Source organism: Oncorhynchus keta, chromosome 33 (genome assembly GCF_023373465.1).
Source record: "Oncorhynchus keta strain PuntledgeMale-10-30-2019 chromosome 33, Oket_V2, whole genome shotgun sequence".
NCBI classification, from domain to species: domain Eukaryota; kingdom Metazoa; phylum Chordata; class Actinopteri; order Salmoniformes; family Salmonidae; genus Oncorhynchus; species Oncorhynchus keta.
The window spans coordinates 5,574,912-5,592,765 of NC_068453.1; the positions used below are offsets into that span (position 1 = coordinate 5,574,912).

At 40.1% G+C, this 17,854-nt stretch overlaps 1 long non-coding RNA gene across 2 annotated transcripts in view; it reads right to left on the bottom strand.

Annotated features, from left to right (window-relative positions):
• Window positions 1-682: 682 nt before the first annotated feature.
• Window positions 683-17,854, bottom strand: part of LOC118366093 (uncharacterized) — a 34,249-nt gene continuing 17,077 nt past the window's right edge. The window contains exons 3-5 of one of the 2 annotated variants that reach the window (XR_004821876.2): window positions 9,124-9,251; window positions 4,935-4,989; window positions 683-1,801 (exon numbers count right to left, since the gene is read on the bottom strand). This is a non-coding gene — a long non-coding RNA (uncharacterized LOC118366093). Of the gene's footprint in view, window positions 4,990-9,123; window positions 9,252-17,854 lie in introns of both variants that reach the window. The other variant, XR_008088952.1, reaches the window with a different exon arrangement.

Genomic DNA, 17,854 nt, shown 5'->3' on the forward strand with positions numbered 1-17,854 from the left:
AATTTACTTCTATATATCTCTACGAATGTATTCTCATTCGGTCTGTAAAATCATTACGGAAGGAAAACTTGCCTGGCTGCAGAAAATACAATGATCTATGGCGCCACCTGGTGTTGCTACCTAATTACCCAGTTACCTAATTGTCAATGAACAAATCGCCCAGTGAACTCGCTTCATTCACATGTAATAAATACACACAGTTAAAACAGTTATAAGGTGCTGTTTGAGATGTTGCGTCCTTGCATAGAAAACGCAGTCTTCAAACCCTCATTTCCCCCTGCGGCCGTGTTTCCTTCTGCCTGTGCCAGCCGACAGTCGTAAATTCTGGAGCAGTGACATAGGCATCTGTGACTGAGGGCCCGTCTGCCCTATACACTGGCTAATGGCTGTCCGGGCTGGCTGTGCTCATATTTTTATCTACCATCAAAGCTATAAATGACATGGGAATCTGGCTGGGAAGAGAGTGGGGACACAAACGTTGTAGATTTCAAACACAATGTTACAAAATGTCGGCCTTGTTTTATCCTGACATGTATTCGTTTATTTGTATCCTGATATATATCCTTCTTTATGTATTGATGGATCCAGTCCAGGATAAGAAATGGCCACATACAGTATTTCTAGGAACATTCATAACTATATACTTCCAATTCTTGACAAATAAAAGGAGTCGACACACATGTGACTAAGACTACTCACTTTTTATTATGACTTTTAGTACAGTATGGATTATTACAAAATTGAAGATATATAAACAATAGGTCTATTTCCAAATTGCAATACATAAAATACTCTGTTTAGCACATTTTGGTAGGTAGCCTCGGTGGTTAGAGCGTTCGTCTAGTAACCAAAATGTTGCAAGATCAAATCCCTGAGCTGACCAGGTGAAAATCGGGTGTCCTATCCCCGACCAAGGCAGTTAACCCACTGTTCCTAGGCTGTCATTGAAAACAAGAATTTGTTCTTAACTGACTTGCCTAGTTAAGTTAAATAAATAAAAAAGTACCAAGGCAATGATTTGAGACAGCTTACCTTCTTTACTTCTCGCTCCACTTAAAAGCAGCACAGTAGACAGTGAGCTCCATTGTGGCCATGCTCGTAGCGTTGTGTTGCTGCCCTTCAGGGAAGGCAGTAGGTTGTACAGTTAACTCCTGATGGGGCAAAATAACAACCCTGAAACCACACAACCTACTACCTCACTCTGTGCGAACACCATGAACCATCGACCCGGTCACAATCCGTTTGACCAGTTGGTTAGAGATGGAGTCCAACCAGAAAATGTGAAATCCCATTTCCTGTTCAAATATGAAATGAATAATAATACATTGATGTAATAATATTGTAATAATGGTAATAACGTAGGCACGAAAGGTACATTTTCATTGCAGCTTTTGACGAGGGTTCTTCATGTGAGGAGAGTCTGTGATGATATTACAGCCACTTCAGGAAAGACAGTATGTTGTATAGTCATCTGACAGCTTGGGTGTGACCCTAAAACTATACAACCTACTACCTCACACCAAAGGACAGTTGGTTTGTCTCTGAAGAACAGTCCGAGTGGTCCTTAAAGTGATCCTCATGTGAGAACTCAGACATGAAAAGGTGAATTGCATGCAATCAATCAATCACATTTATTTATAAAGCCCTTCTTCCATCAGGTGATGTCACAAAGTGCTGTACAGAAACCCAGCCTAAAACCCCAAACAGCAAGCAATGCAGGTGTAGAAGCTTGCAATGAGTCCATGTCCGATCTCATATTTTGCCTCCTGTTCCTCCTTGACTCATCTCAGGTTCACACCATCTGTGAGACTCAAAAGAGGAGAGTGTGTTAGCGAGAGCTACTTGAGTGGACAGCTCGGCTTAAACCTGCTGTGTTGTTGCCTTGCTACATTATTAAGTACCCTTGATTATAGTTTAGCCAGGCAGACCAGACCAGGGTCGGATATATCTGTTCCACACAACTAAGTTACTCAAGCCTCACAGTTAACATTAAATGTCGTTGATGTTTTCAATCATAGGATTACATATAATTACATATTAGAGCCATTAGGATCTCTGTTTTTTCTATGTTGTTGATTTCACTGTGAAGCCGAAAAGCAAGTGTGTTACAGCCAAGACTCAAATCAAGAGTTTGTCTATATTATAAAGGTTTATAAAGGTGACACTGACAAATACCTGCTGTTAACTTTTAAACGATTGGAATGAATTATCCAAAGAGAGTGTAAAGAGTTACTATTAGGAGACTATCAAGTGACTCAAGTAGGGAGGTTTTAAATCTGGTGATGGTTTAGTGTTGGGGTTGTGGAGGGGGTGAGACGAGAGGTGAAAGGTTGTGGTTAACGCTGGGAGTTTTCTCTGTGACATAGGCTGTGGGCAGCACTGTGGTTTACCTCAGAAAGGGGGAGACGGGGGAGTCACAACCACAAAGGTGAGTCACAGGCCTCAGGAGGAGTGAGATTGATGCACAGTCGCGAATTACACACACACACACACACACACACACACACACACACACACACACACACACACACACACACACACACACACACACACACACACACACACACACACACACACACACACACACACACACACACACACACACATTCTCTCACATCAGCTTTTGGCTGATAGGAGGATAGGGATCACATAAATGCCACAGAAATCCAGTACTCCCTGTCCATCAGTCACTGAGAATAGGTTATTTAAATCAAAACGGAATCACTTGAATAAGTGACTGATGTGTTGCTGAAACAATTCCCATTGCACGGATCCATGCCTCTTTGTCAAGTAAACCGTGGCCCATTTTACACAGGAGTGGGGTGAAACATTGTTGCGTGTAGTTGAATTATTTGGGTCAATGTATCTTAAAACAGTCTGTATCAATGTACACTGAGTATACAAAACATTAAGAACACCTTTAAATGACAGACTGAGAGGTGAATCCAGTTGAAAGCTACGATCCCTTATTGATGTCACCTGTTAAATCCACTTCAATCAGTGTAGATGAAGGGGAGGAGACAGTTTAAATAAAGATTTTTAAGCCTTGAGACAATTGAGACATGGATTGTGTATATGTGCCATTCAGAAGGTGAATGGGCAAGACAAAAGATTTAAGTGTCTTTGAACGGAGTATGGTAGTAGGTGCCATGTGCACCAGTTTGTGTCAAGAACTGCAACGCTGCTAGGTTTTTCACGCTCAACAGTTTCCCGTGTGTATCAAGAATGGTGCACCACTTAAAGGACATCCAGCACACTTGACAACTGTGGGAAGCATTGGAGTCAACATGGGCCAGCATCCCTGTGGAACGCTTCCGACACCTTGTAGAGTCCATGTCCGACAAATTGAGGCTGTTCGAAGGGCAAGAGGGGTCGGTGGGGGTGCAACTCAACTCAATATTAGGAAGGTGTTCTTATTGTTTTGTACACTCAGTGTATATGTTATCAATTTAACTGACAACAGTGCTTTGACTGAGAAGAGAAATCACATTGTCACATTCAGCCAGTGTCCAGAGATGCCCTCTTTAGCCAATCTAATGTTAGGACACACACAACCCCATGGCAATTGAAGTAAATAGACTCTACCACTGTTTCTAACATTTTTTGGCACAGTCACATTGTATCCCTCCGTAGCAATCCACTGTCAGTTCAGTGCTACTCCTTCTATTCCAACCTGGATGGATGAGACCATATTAAACGAATAGGATTGTACTATTATACTAATAGATTATAATATGTATTTTGTATTTGGTTATATTGGTTCGGTTTCCTGGACACATTCTCCCATTGAGAATGCTTTTTAGTTCAGTAGTAGGCTTGGTCTGTGTCCAGGAAAGTGAGTATTATATTATACTAACAGGGTTATAATAACATGTGGAAGTGAAACTATAGGTGTCACACTTCAATACCCTGGCTCTGCCTCGAGCTTTGTGAAACCTCCCGCACAGTCAGTGGCTTTCATTTAGCTTTATATGAATGGAGCAGATTCATTCTCCATTGTAGAGAAGAGGAGCTGAACCATGGCTGAACTTCACAACTCCACTGAGGGTAAGGACACACACAAAACTCGCGGACAAAATATTGCACTATTTCTAATGTCACATCATTAACTTCCCATTACGGACATCATTCTTCGGGGTGCTAAAGGGCAGGCCATTTTAGTGGAAATGTTTTGAACATGTGACACTAATGTTGAATTGCCGGGTTTGAACCTGGGTCTCCAGATTGCCAAAAGACTGTGTTATCCCCACTGAGCTAAAGGCTGGGCATTCACTAAGGGAGCATAACTCTACAGGTTTCAGGCAAGGTTACTCATCACACAAGCATGATTCTCGAACTTGCCTCGTCAATCTGCAGTATATTACCAAACGGCCAACAGGTGGTGCTTTTCCCCCAGGACTGGAGCCGTAGGCCTTATAGGTCTATTGAGTGCTGTTTGCAGTGCACCCACTGACAATAGGGACTTTGTGTAGTTCAGGGTGCCAACTCACTGTGGGTTGCACTTCTCAGGGAGCCAACTGTCTCTTCATCTTCATCTGACCTTTGAGGTACTGGATTTACTTTTCCTCTTTCACTGATTTCTTTGGCAGCTTCAGAGTATGAGCCGCTTCTACTGTACTGTACAGATCACTAACATTACCGTAACCACAGTCCACTAGCTGAGATTTCTTCTCTTACACTGGTGAGTGCGAGGGTTTATTCAAAGCAAACAACTGCACCATAAACATTTGACTAACTTTGTGTAACTGCAGGCTACAGAACAATGAGGCGAGATGCTTTTCATTTCAGGTTAAACCAAACAGCTACATAGTGCCATTGATTTTACTGAATGAATGAAAATCACACAATGAAAAGCAAACCAAATACCAAACCAATATAAACTGTACCTTAATAAGCTTAAGAAACAGGAATATTTCAATTAAACATAATTTCACCTTTTAATCCGGGGTCTGTTCCGTCTCTATACATTGCCCCCCAGATCCAATCAACCTACAAAAATAAAACGACACATTTAAACAACTGAAATTCTTCTAAAAGTCTGAAAGTACAATAACGCTCGTGAAGCAAACCCCAAACACAGAAACAAATGTATTACAGTTTGATTTAGGAAAAACTGGCATATAGTTTGTATAAAGTTTTATCTGCCCAGTACAAGTTCACTTCACGTTGACTGGTACAGGAGAACTCCCAGGCCTATGCTTTCCCCGAACCTCTGCTCAAATATATAATTAAGACTGAATTCCCATATGCTGAAGTGATCAGGACTGTACCAAAATGGACTACAGTATTGGACAGTTACTGGCCCGAGTGGCATCAAATGCATGCGGTTGCACAAAGTAAACGCTCGCTCTATCTAGTGTCTCTGTCCATAAAGTAACTTTCTGTATTGAGCATTGCTATTTTGGCCCACATACCGAAGTTCACAGATCGTATGGGTTATTAGTGTAAATGTCTATTTAAAACTTGAATAGAAGTATGTCTGTTATTCTATCTTTCCTTCGGGTGTATCCTGATTTATGTCCTCATTTGCTTATCTATGAGGTCACTGAGGTTATTTCTAATCATCAAGGGTCATGTATTATGACTGAAATTACAGGTCAAAACTTTTATTAGATCACTATAGCGGGAAAACTTAAGACAAATCTATATAGATGTATACAAGTCAACATAATGTCTGTAAACAAACCAGATACGCATGGTTTTAATTATATATAATGAGGTAACTCGGGCTCCCGAGTGGCGCAGCGGTCTAAGGCACTGCATCTCACTACAGACACCCTGGTTCAAATCCAGGGCTGTATCACAACCGGCTGTGATTTTTTCCCCATAGGGCGGCGCACAATTGGCCCAGCGCCATCTGGGTTTGGCTGGTGTCGGCCGTCATCGTAAATCAGAATATGTTCTTAACTGACTTGCCGAGTCCAATAAATTGTCTAACTGACGCACTGAAGTTGTTCTCATACTCCACCTCTTCAAATGACAACGTCTACATGTTGATAAATGAACAGTTCATTAGGATAGAACTGGAATGTGTATGGACACACACACACACACACACACACACACACACACACACACACACACACACACACACACACCTCACAGTTATATTGTAAAGTGTGAACAGTTTGTTTGATGACAAGTCAATCGTAAACTATGTGAGAGTAAGTCCACGTAAATGTGCAAAGGCTAACACTTCAAAATTATATTATTATATTATATTATAAAATATTATAAAATAATATTATACAGCTTTTTATTGTTCAATTTAAAACATATATTTACTTCCAGAATTTCATGCAAACGTAAATTTGTTTTAAAATACTGATTGACGTCTGGATATGTTTATACCAATGTAATGTAATGGCAAATACTGTAAGTACAATACTTTTTGTCATTTTGACCCAAACATTATAATTGATAAGACATTTTTATCATACAAACCCCCATAATTAAATAACTGTGAATAATGTACATTTTGAAAAAATTGACTTACATATTATCATTGACTCAGTCTCACACACACACACACACACACACACACACACACACACACACACACACACACACACACACACACACACACACACACACACACACACACACACACACACACACACACACACACACAGTCTTTGGACTTGAATAAGCTGTTAGATTTTCCCATAGACCCAAGCGCAGACAGATCTTTTGTTTCAATGCTTCATTTAGATTCCCTCCACCAAACCAGCTTTATTACCATTTATTTCTCCCTCTCCCCCTCTCTACCTCCCCCTGTCCCTCTCTACCTCCCTCTGGCTCTCCCTCCCTCCGTCTGTCCCTCTCTCTCTCTCACACACACACACAATGTGCGCGCAAACACTTACCCAGCCTCGCAATCACATCTTAAAAAATTGTCTGAATGCAATTTAGCCTGGCCTACATTTCTTTCTGTTCTGTTTCTCATCAATCAATTCTCTCACGAATGCAGTGGTGTTGCACTTCTCTCTGTCAATATGTTTTATTTTAGTTTGCTTATGAGTATTAACAAAACACGGGGTTCGAAGATCATAATATGGTCATTAAGTGTCTCTTCTTACACATTTTGTCACATTCTGAGTGTGTGGAGTGTGTTTGTGTTTGAGTGTGATCGCATGTAAGTGTATAAGTGTGTGAGTAAATAGTGTGTATGTTTGCGTGTAAATGTGTCATTTATTTTGCTTTTGTGTATGTGAATGCTAAAAAGGAGGGGTTTTGTGCCCTCCTCTCCTTTACAGTGTCGTGGGAACTCCATTCATCGTTAAACCCAGGGTCCATTGTGGAGCACATGGCATCGAGTGTGTCTGGGTGTTTGCTGCCTCTACGTGACAGTATATGTGTGTGTGTGTCTGCTTACACGAGCAGTCCCTTTGGCATACCCCAGGAATGGGCTCAGTATGTCTGAAATGTATCCTATGCTTACATGCGCTTCAATACAGCTATAAATACCCACCCATTACTGACATTGGAGGGCCGATCCACTGTGTCCTCTTTTACGATCTTTCCTTTCTGTACCCTGAAACTGTACAACCCGCTGATGAAATGAAGTAAGAAATGGTACAGTAGACACGTGCCTAAAATCATCTTTCTGTATTTAGGTGTTGGATGATATGTAATGGTGAAGGTACAATGACAACTATAACACCTTCTAGAATGCCTCACCAGTTTCTGGAACACCTCGCCAAATTCTAGAACATTCTGGAAACACATTGTGATCCTAGGTTTCGGCTCGTTCCTTCCCACCAGGCCTCTAAAAGCCTGAGACAGAGGGGGTACGCCCTGTGCCTACACGTGCATATCTTCATCACCCTTCTCTTGTCCAACACACTGTCTGTCCCTCATCTTGCCGTAGTTAACACCTATGATAAAGTTTTTAATACGGTATTCCGAGACAATGTATGATTGCTTTTAATGGCATTGAAACAACAATTTATTACGAGGGGCTACATTACAATAATAAAATAAGAGTTAGTATCTTACCGTATGAAGGATCATTTATATTTGTTAAAGCAAACTAAATGTAATAGGCCTAAACATAATCTATTTCGGTGTTCTGTAAGTCTTATACTGTTCCAGTGTTATGTGGTGAAGAATAGAGTATTGGACAACTAATATATGTTGGTTCTCGTGTGTTTTATCTGTGATGACTCACCTACCTCTAAGTCAACTGCTATTGGTTACATCAAAATACCCTCCTGCTATTGGTGAAGGTCTATCAGAATCTGCATCAACACTGGACATACCACAACTACTATCAATGGATTTTTGGGGCTTATTATTTTTTCAAGCCTATACTGATACAGCAGAATGTGTTCTTCCATTTAAGAGAAAACATTGAAAGGGACGTATTTCCTAAGAAATTATATAAACCTCATTTTACACATAGAAATGTTGCTATATTAAATGTGTCACGTGGCAGGACCACTTGAGAAAAATAATCTATTGTTTTTGTCGATTAAAGTTAAATGAAACATTTGTTGAAAAATGGAAACCGACTTGCACAGTATAAAAAGACATTGATGTAAAACAATTAAACCGTCATGTGACTGTTTGGATTATCTTCCGCATTTACAGATGAAAAACAAAATAAAATCGGCCAATATCTGTAAGCGTTTCAATTAAGAATAAGACCACAATCTTTTGGATTTACACGTTCTGATGGCTTTCTCTTAGCTGCAGTGGTTCACTGAAAAGCCACTCTGGGAGAGAGTCACAGACCTGCTACCATGCTTTGGCATGTCTCCCAAAACTACAGCAACCACACTCAGCTCTGGTCCCTCAAAAACTGTCCTCCTCTTTTGACCCCAAAACGATGACCATTGCAAACAAAGCCATGTGAGGGAAGCAGGAACTAGAACTACATCGGAAACTACATTGGCAGTTTCTTCAGCGAAGTACAAATTGGCAACATCAAAATGCTGGATTGTTTGGGGACGTGGTAGTGTATGTTATTGTTATTGATGTTTATCTGTAGAGCGTATTATTGAGAAGTCAATCTCAAAAATAAACTATATTAAAATAATGTGCACTTCCCATGTGTGGTTTAAACAGACTAGTTTACACACATTCACGCAATGAAGCACACTTAGAAATGTATCCACTTACCTCAAATCGGACATGGGTAGACAGTCAGCAGCACACAGCAACTATGGATGTGAAATCCAGGATGTTGAAATCCAGACAGGCCTTATTTTCCACCAGGGTAGTAGATCCAGAACCATAATGTAGTTATCCTGTAGAGAGGGACAGACAGAGGGCAGCCACAGTCAGTCAGCCAGTTAGTTAGTTAGATTCAGACTCCCGGTGAGAACCAGAGAAGGATGACAGGGAGCTGCCTTTTCCCCAGCTCAGTGAATCATATCTGGGCTGTCTTCCTGTCTGCCACCCCCTATTCTGTCTCGGTCTATCACCGGGCTGCGCCACAAGAGTCCATGTTCGTGCCTGGGAGGCGCGTGGTCATCCCCGTCTGGCAGTTAAAAAGTATTTGAATGAGGAATGTTAGCAAACAGACAAGCTGCATGTCGAATGATTGCTAAAGGCAGCAGCTACAGCCAGTCAGCCAGTCCCGTCTCTGCATTGGGTTGGTTGGCCCAGGAATGTGAATAATTCAACAGCAACCAAAAAGGAGGACCCCTTCCCTTTTCACCCACCACCCCTCCCTCCGAGTCCGAAACTCAAATGCCTCCACAAGACAGTGTGAGAGAGAGAGAGAATTCTAAATCTCCGCTTGCTCGCTCACTCAATCGGGCGCTCGGGAATCCTGCAAGAGTTTGTTTTTGCACACATACACACACATGCACATACACACACATGAACATACACACACATGCACATACACACACATGCACATACACACACATGCACATACACACACATGCACATACACACACATGCACATACACACACGCGCCCATACAGTACACGATCACTACAAATCACTTCTTGTGTTTCAACATGCAACATATTTTTTTTATTTTGTTGGAGGCCCCTCACTCATTGCCTTTTTGTGTCTTTTGTTTGAAATTGGCACCTGTCCCAAAAAACCCTCCGCCACTGCTGCACCGCCCTCCCACTCTCCTTTCACAGGAAGGAGAGAGGGAGAGAGAGAGAGAGAGTGGGAGAGCTAGAGAGAGAAAGTTAGAAAGGACGAAAGAAAGAGGAATTGGGAGAGAAAGGGAGAGGGGGAAATAAATGGTAAGGGGGATGAAAAAGTCTAGGAGTATGTGTGTGTTTTTTTCTTAGAGAGAAACAAAATAGGCAGAAAAAGCTAAATGCGCCGTGACAAGACACTAAACGAGCTAATGCCACCACAGATGCACAGCGGTCGCCAAAAACACAGCCATTGTCATCTTCAGCGAGAAGAAGCACATCCTGATCTTCCAAAAGAGGGACGACATGGCGAAAAGGCAATGCAACACACCGTGGAATATGTTAAAAGCAGTAGCTACCAAAAAAAAAACACATTATCCAAGCGCAATGCACAAAAACTCAAAATAATATACAAAAGTATGGAATCTGCTGCAAGAAAAAAAGTCCACAAACGTTTTCAAAAGGGCAACCAAACCTAAAGTCAAACGGCGGAGGCCCAAAAGCTACTTGTTGCAGGGTATTTAGTAGCTGGACTTGCTTGCAGAGCTGAGAGTTAGAGGCAGAGCTGAGAGATAGAGGCAGAGGGTTAAACTCCCCAGAGTAGTAAAAGCCCTCCTCCTCCTGGCACAGTCGCTCTGAAGGGGAGGATCTAGCTTTAGAAATAGCAGCAGACGCTTTTCCCTTTTTTCATATCGCTAGTCTCCCTCTTGCATGTGGCCGGGACTGGGAGAGTGAGGCGAATGAAGAGAGAGAGAGAGAGAGAGGGGGGATAAAGAGCTGTGAGTGGAGGAGATGGAGCTCAGCTGATGATGAAATAGGGACGCATCGAAGTAAGTGAGGAAGACTCATTTTTATCACAGGTTCGACACAACGTGTTTGTGTGAGAGCAAGAGAGACGATCAATAGGGTGGAAGAATGGCAAACTACTCCCATATCACACCCACACACACACACACACAGTTGCCAATCACCATTCCAGGGCCCTACACACATCTAGTGCATGATTAAAACAAACTTCATACTAAATCTGTTCCACAACCATGCAGCTACAGCTCTGACAAAAGGCACGTTTTGGAACCTTTTCAGAGACGGACGAATCCATTCTTATAAAAACGGAGGGTAGGTTTGAGGCACATCACAATGAAACATTTTTTTTATTAACACCTTTTACAGACAACTTAGAGTGTGACTGCAGCAGCGTCGACTCCCTATCCACCCCACCTCGGGAACTTTTTTTTTAGTTTAAAAAGGGCTCAGCCCCTGCAAGTATTTTGACAAGGAGTCGAAACCCAGATAAGCCTCTGGGGTGAGACTGCTTCACCGAGGCTGCAGGCCGGAGAAGCAGTAAAGCATTGGCTGTGATTTTATACACACACACACACACACAACGTACTCACGCACACACAAAGCTTAGTGCACCGTGAGATCCTCCTCACATTCACAGTGACGATGCAGATGGCTGCACTAGTAAATACGATCTGCAGGGAGGGTAAGAGGGGGACGGGTGTCTTCGATTTAGGGGTGCATGATAAAAATGGACTCTCCTGACGATCACATCCTATACACACTTGCGCATACCCACACATCTCATCTCACTGAACCACAAGTATCTATCATACAAACCATGTCTTAATCCCTCTGTAACGAGATAGTCCTTGTTGCCGCACACAAATATGTGGCCTATCATTCATGTAACAGATCATCTAAATATGAAACATTATTGCCAGTTTCCCCAAACCCTACTAGGACACACACTACTACAATTTCTCTGGACTGGCTGCTTGCAACCACAGCAAGGTTCTTTGGAAGTTTGTGACAGATAGGATATTTTATAACAACTTCCTGTCTCTTTAGGCTATCGTCCCCCTCCCGTTCCCTAAAAACCAAGAGCTCCCAGAAGCTCTCCCTTCTCCCTGAAGTAGCAGGAGCACAAATGAGAGAGAAAAAAGTGGAGCGCCAAGCAATTTAATTTCTCTCCTTTTTGGTACATTTGCTACTTGAGATTAAGAAGGACTGCATGCATTAAAATGAAGGTTAGGAATCTATTTTTTCCTGGTTTTCTCCTTGTGTATATATATATTTTAAAATGGTGATTATCACCACTGACATTTAGACTTAGTATTTTATAGCAATATCCCAGCAAATGATGTAGTGAGAACATTTGATTTTCTTGTTAATACCTAGCCTCCTGTTGATTTTGGAAGCACTATCTGTGAAATAGACATATTTTTGATTATACAACCCTTTTGAGGATATTTTACTAGTATGAATTATTATTAGTAAAAGTTATTATATTTTAAACCAGGAATACAAAGCTTAATCCACATCCGTAAATAGTTCCCTATGTGTTTTATGTGTGGCCACAGGAAGGCAGTGTGTGTGTGTGTGTGTGTGTGTGTGTGTGTGTGTGTGTGTGTGTGTGTGTGTGTGTGTGTGTGTGTGTGTGTGTGTGTGTGTGTGTGTGTGTGTGTGTGTGTGTGTGTGTGTGTGTGTGTGTGTGTGCGCGCGCGCCTGCCATGGAGGTGGGACGGAGACAGAACACACTCCAGTCCGGCACTAAAATCTGGGCTACCCTCAGCATTAACTCTGCCCATTCTGCAATGACCCAGTATATAATAAAATATAAATATTGCCATATTCAGAAACGCGTGTAATCCAGTTTACATGGGAGTTGTCGAGAAACATTAAAGATGGAGTCGGTACAGTTCAATATGCTAAATTAAACTATATTTCTCCCATGTTTTCCTATGAAAAAAAGCTGATGGGGCATCTACAGTACAAACATGAGGTTAAACCTACTACGTCACATCTCGCCACCTCTTTAGCCAATCGCTACTCCTCAAGACTAAAAACCGCATTGCACAAAGTACATAGATCAAATACTAAGATAAGCCCATTTCTGACTATCGGGCCCATTTCACTACTCTAGTCTGAAGAGAGTCTGTTGTAAAATTGTTGTTTACAATTTGACATGTAGCAAGAATTCAAAAAACTTGGCAGGGCTGTTGTGGAGAGTTCATTCGAGGATACAGTTCTGGTTTTGGGTAAGCTGCCAAGACCTGACACTGTGAGCCTCTCTAAGGCCTCACCCCTCTCAGAGAGCTCTGAGTTGCCTGCGTAAGTCTGCCATTGATCAAACTCCAATACTAACAATCTCTTTATGACACCTTCTTTAGGAGTCGTACAACCGTCAGCTGTAGCGCGGAACTTTATTGACACACTTCGTCGAGCTGTAGATTTCTAAATCAACGCTGTGTCGTGTGTTTCATCATGCACATACTCTCAAAGCAATTTAGTAAAACAATGAATATGTGTTGTCTTTAAACAGTGCATGTTTTTTTTGTTCAATTGTGACCAAACATGTAACTCCATCAGAATTCAGCATTCTGATGGAGTTCCATGTCATCGGATGAGCTTTACTATTTGACCAAAGCATGCCAAAATAAGTTCCTAATCACGTAAGGCTACATTATCCTTTCCCACACAACTACAAATCATATTGCTGCCCAACTCTCCGGAGAGGGTAACTTGGCAACTCGTAAGGGTCAAATATTTCATCACAACAACAACAACAAAATGGCTGCTTCTTCAATCTTCACCTCAATCACCACAGACACTCATAAGAGAACAAAACAAAAATGATTCACAGCATAATGATAACTTCATGTAAACGGAGCTTTAAAGCTTAAATGACATAATTTAAGGGGGGTCCCAGAGGTAATGTTGTCTTTTTATTAGCTGTAGTGTTGGTGGACAATTAGCCTGTAGTGTTGGTTAAACAATTCAATAAATACACTGAAGCAGAGTAATTACAAACAGTTGGAGAATGGGAGTTATGCTGCAGGGTATGTACGCTACCCAATACCTGTAATAATAACCGTGCAAATAAATAGTACACTGCTTTGTGTCACATATAATATATATCACATTCATTTATAGGGTAAAGAAGAACACATACCCTTTATTGTATACTTGTCCATGACAAATGTCATGTGTTCATCTCATTGACACCGCACGCCGAAGAAGACGGAGGCTGAATCGCCAACCCAATCTCCAAATAAAACGCCAACCTGTGGCGTAACTGCAGTAACAGGAAATACACCATGGCTTGACGTTTTAATTACGCCATTCGGTGCCGTGTCTTGACTGACATTCAAACGCCGAAAAAAGTGAAACTAAAACGTACGTTTAGGCATTCATTCCAAATGGCTATGGATAAGATTAAGCTTAAGTTTAGGCATTCATTCCGAACACACAACCCTCCATCCACCATCCCCATCCACAGCCCCCTAGCAAGCAGCAAGTCTACTAGATGTAATAGGCACTCACGTTGCACCTGGCGAATAGCTTCCAGAATTCGCCGGGTCCAAACGTAATCAGGTACCTGCAGAATCGGCATCTCCTGGCATATTCCATAAGAGAATGGGCTGTGACTCGCATATATGCAGTGCAATTAATGAATAAAGAAATGATTGAAGAGTATTTAATTGAAGAGTATTTATTGGAGTGCTGTCCCTTTCTATTTACCTCATACAATGAAGAGAGACTTTCTCTCTGCTACCCAGACAGAAGTACTGACCAGACAGAAGTACTGCACGCCAACCACCACCTCTACTTGGTGGTCTATGGTGGGGCCCCTCAAGCCCACGTGTCCATACAACTTCTCGATTACACCCCTGACCCCTGGGGTCACCCTCTGTTGCTACGGGGAACAAAGGGCGAGACCCCTGAGGTCAAAAGTGTTAAGTCGGGAGCCGGCCAGGCCCCATTGACAAGGTAGCATGGTGTTGGCTCAGAGAAGGTAAAGATCACTAACACAGGGGACTAATAGGGATTAAGGGGCCGTAAGGGGCCCATCTCCTCAGGGATGTCACTCAAGGGACTAGTAACATCAGTCTCTGTTAACCTCCCTGACCTCCGGCAGCCATTTAGGGGCGACAGGTCACTTACAAGAGGCTCGAGCGGGGCTTTGACGATGTGACTGCTGATCCTATATGGCTGACATTTTCAACTGTTTCTGTATAGCACTTTGTGACATCGGCTGATGTAAAAAGGGCTTTATAAACACATTTGATTGATTGAACTGTTTGCAAATTCAAGATTTGTAAAACATGAATTTAAGAACTGTATTGTTTTGTGTATTGACATGTTTCCCTAATCAATTGAATTGTATTTCTATAGAAAACCTCTGAAGTTCAAAAACAGATTGACAGTTTAAATGATTAGATGCCAAAATGTTATACCTCAGAGAACAGAAAGCCACCAGAGAATACAGCCTCGATATTGGCAGGTATACAACCAATTAAATGGTATTCTTATTGAAAATGTTATGTTATAAAGTAAATGCATTAGATGAAACAGAATTAAAAACCAAAATTTTATGATTATGAAGTGTTCAGGCATCGATATAAACAGTCTTGTTATCAACAGGTAGAACACAGAACTGAAAAATCAAAATGGAGGACAGAGACAACATGGATACTAGTGAAGTAGCAATACAGATTGCTGATTCACCTAAACAAATTCAGATAAGAGATCTAAAGAAGTATATCCTGATATCTTTTTTTATAAATATACCAAAGACATGGTATCAAAGTTAAGTATTTTCTGAGTTATCAGTTTTCTACAGTTTCCTCATGTTTGAATAGGGTTAAGGTTAACTCTGTCCATTCCAATTGAAAAGGCAAATGGTTCTAACTAACATATGAATAATGATATTATTTGCAATCAATGTAAAATATTTGTCTGGGGATAAATGCAAATATTTTACATCAATATCTGGAAGAAAATAATCTACAATATGACAATTTTAAAATATATATATATATTTGTTGCCTTTAGTATTGCTTTTTCAAGTGGCTAAGGATGAATGAAGACATGTATTGCTTTAAAGGTCAAATTATTAATTTTATTATGTCTCAAGAGTGATAAGAGGGAAGGCTTGAAAGAATTTTCACTCCTAATGTTGGTTAATTATATCAAACACGAATAATGATTAACATAAGAGTATTTCACGGATAAACATATTGTATAACTCATTCAGAATGGACAGGTAAATGGGCACTTATGGATTTAGAGAGGTAACTTAGAGAAACAAATATGATTAAATATAGCCTAAGAGGAGATGCTGTTCTCCAGAAATACATTACCAAATTAAATAACATTATTTGTTCAAGTTATTAGAAAAAAAAAAGAAAAAAAAAATATATTTATGAATTATATTTATATTCATTTGCCAAAGGCTTTTAGCAATAATGAATGTGTGTACTTAAAAATATCCCAAATGCTGTAGTATTTACTCACATTTTGGTTGATACAACCTTACATGTTTTGGTTTAATTTAGATAGAAAAATCTAAGATTAGAAAAATATGCATGAAATGTGAATGGTAAAAGATCTTCCTTAACACATTCTGTAATGTGAAGTGAAATTGATCTGATGTCTACCCTTGTTATACCAGGAGTGAAGTGCTAACTTTTAATTAACTACTGTAGTTTTTCCTAAGTGGGAAAACAAAGTCTTACATTTGTTGGTTTCAGAAAAAAAAACATCTAAGTCTGATCGTGATATTAGAAAGATACAAATATATTTGAGGCAAATATAACTATATTACCTTAAATGGCCTATTTTCAACACTATAGCTTACGTAAACTACCATTTAGGAACAAAAATGTAAACCATATTATACATCTTTATTATTTTAATGTATTTAATTATGCAAGGATGGACATGTATTTTATAACTTAAAAGGTATGTACAAACGTGATATACACACTGAATATGAAGAAGTTGTAAGTAGGTAAATGGGTTTAATAAAATGTATAATTCATAATAAGTGTTAGCACTATTTAAAGTGAAGAAGAATAAACAACATAAATAAATAAAAAATTTTTTTTACTAAATTAACTCCAATGAAAAATGATATAGCGTCTTACATAGATGCTAGAGATATTCAATTATATTCTTTTCAATTATTTGCTTTCAAAATCTTCTAAACTGTTGTTTTATTTTTTATGTCACTTTCAAAAACTTACGAGTCAACTTTTGCACTTCTTTTTTTACTGAACATTACTATAGTAGATTGAAAATCTGTGAACATTGACCAAGTTTTGGTGGTGTTGGAATACCATATATTCTCTAATAATTTGTACTATTTTATCACTTTTAAGCAACACAATTCTTATATCAAATAGTTGGATTATGTTTTGTTCACTACAAGTTAAAATAAATAATGTTGTGTCTGTTGTTTTATTTTTTTTTGTACTTTGAAGATCAAACAATGGACGATGGTGAAAAAAATAATCTATGGTGAATGACGTAAAAGGGGATTTTAGCAATAAGAAATACATTATCTTGAAAGAAAACAATAGCTTGAGACTAAAACCTCATACTGAAAAAGGTAAGTACAACAAGTGAAAGGTATAACTTATTTGTGATTCAGTCCTCTCTCTTTGATAATCATTAAACAACTCACCTTTAAAAGCTCACTCAGCTGTTAAGGTGGAGGCTGGGACAGAACTGAACTGCTCTGAGCTGGAAATACAGTAAGTGTCCAGGACAGGACTGCCACACTTTAACCAGACAGACTGATCCAAACAACATTATTATTGGCCTCCTCGCAGATCGTCTCTTAGATCTCGGCCCTATACTTTCAATTTAACCATGTGACTATCATTTTACATGATTTTCCAGTTAGTGTTTTATCAGTGCAAAACACTTACACTTGTATTAGTTTTATAACTTGGGA